The following is a 2,250-nucleotide window of genomic DNA, read 5'->3' as shown; positions in this document are numbered from 1 at the left end:
GGGAATGGGTGGGTAGGGAAGTAGGGGGGAGGGTATGTGGGACTTTTGGGATAGCATTGGAAATGTAATTGAGGAAAAGATGTAATAAAAAAAATTATTACAAAAAAAAATTCACATACACTTTCTCCCCCTTCTTCTCATCTCCTTCTTGCTCTGGCCCCTCTTGCTCTGGCCCTGCTTGCTCCAGCCCAAAGGTTTTTCATTTATTTCTCATTACTGGTGTTTGTGAGCCACCATGTAGTTGCTGGAAATTGAACTCATGACCTCCAGAAGAGCAGTCAGTGCTCTTAACACACTCAGCCATCTCACCAGCCCCAATTCATATTCACTTTTACAGCAAAGTTCTTAAAAACCTTTACCTTCACTTTCACAGCGGTTAATGTTTAGTGACAATTTCATTACAACAATTGTTACACTATTTGCTTGCTCTGTCTGTCTGTCTGTCTGTCTGTCTCTGTCTCTGTCTCTCTGTCTCTCTCAAAATCATGGGGGCATGCTTGTGCCATAATTTGTGTGTAGAGATCAGAGAAAGCCTTTTGGAAGTTGGTGCTCTCATTCCACCATGTAGGTCTCACGGGTCAAGCTCAGGTTGTCAATAGTGTCTGCAAGCACTTTAACTCACTCAGCCCCGTCACAGTTCTGTTACATGTTTTAATATGTACTGTTTAAAATGTGGTTAAAATATAAAGTCAAAGGACACTTAAATTTTCTGCTTAAAACAATTTTTATTTTTAATAAAAAATACAGATACATTGTTACAAACAAAGAGAACTTCTAGGTCACTCCAAAGATCAATACATTTTCAAACTTAAAAACACATTTAGATTTTTATCTATCTAAGCTTTACCACTGTGACCTGGTTTTGTCTGCCTTTTAATAATGCAGCCAAATCTCCAGTTTTGAAGTTGTATTTTTTTTTTTTTTAAACTTCTTTTGAGACAAGGTCTCATGTAGCCAGGCTAGGTGTGTGGCTGAGGATGACTTTGAACTTCTGACCCTCTTGCTTCTTATCTCCCAAGTGCTATGGTTACCATGTTTGCTGCCGTGCCTGGATCCAAATTTCTATTTGTTAAGATGAGTTTTAGGAGCTAAAGTTAAAATGCTTTGGGAAACCTGAGCCTGCCTTTGCACATTGAATAAGGGCTGTTCTTACTGTTAATCTAACACTCATGAAAAAGCAGAAGCATCTATAAGAATAACTATTAAGCTTACTCTGTTTAACTTTAAATGAATGAGACTCAAACTATGATATTTACTTATTAGGCTCTGCACAATTACTGAGGGACTTAATCTAAACTCTAAGTGGCAGTCTAGCTACTAGCTCAACTGTGCTCCCCAAATACCCTCTTTGGGTTACTTCTGATCCAGCAGGCTGGCATCCTGGGGAGGCCTATTATTCTGGCATGTGCAGTTGGTACATCACAACTCCTAAAGACCCTCTTTTCTCCCATCTTCCTTCTTCCTCCCTTTTTCCTGCTCCTTCTTCTCATGGTGTCCACCTGTGACCCCAGCCTGGTCACTCAAACCCCACCTCTCTCTATTCTCCCCAGTAATTGGCTCTTGCTAGTTTTATTTAACTAATAATAGCTCTGGGGAACAAGGTTTGCACAGCATCACTTGGTGTATGTGAGAATCTGCTCATTGTTGGGGGGCAACCAGATCTTGGGCCAGTAGTTAGCATTCGAGTACATGGCAGTACCAAAGCAACTCACTGCAGAAGCTCAGAGCAGTGTCTGAGCTCTGGGACAGAGTACATTACTGTTCAGAAGCAAAGGGCAGGCTGCACCACAGGCTGGACCCCTCTTACTCCAGTACAGGCATACTGAAAGCCTTGTCTTGGAAACATGACTGCTTAAGCTGCCTGGCATGTTTGTCCTAATATATACCATCCTGGTAGTTGCCATAAAAGGGACCGCTAGTAGGCCTAGGGGCATTAGGTGTTTGCGTCCACCTAGCTTTAGATACTTTGTATCTGCTTTATGTGTCCAATGTCATTAGGTATTTGCTTCCATCTCAGTATTTACTTTTAGACATTAAACATAATTGATTAATACTCAGTGTTTACAAAAAAATTTAAAACTTTTATTATAAAAGGAAATTTAGTGTATGTGGTCTCTTATGACTATAAACTTAGCCCTGAGGAGACTATCAGGAGAATCACAACTTCAAGGCTTAGTATAATGCTACATAGCAGGTTCCAGGACAGCCTTAGCTGTGGCAAGACCCTGTCTCAAAAAAAAAAAAAAAAAA

The sequence above is a fragment of the Mus caroli genome, chromosome 18 (assembly GCF_900094665.2).
Source record: "Mus caroli chromosome 18, CAROLI_EIJ_v1.1, whole genome shotgun sequence".
NCBI lineage: Eukaryota > Metazoa > Chordata > Mammalia > Rodentia > Muridae > Mus > Mus caroli.
The sequence above is the reverse complement of the archived record's forward strand: the minus strand, read 5'-3'. Positions refer to the sequence as shown.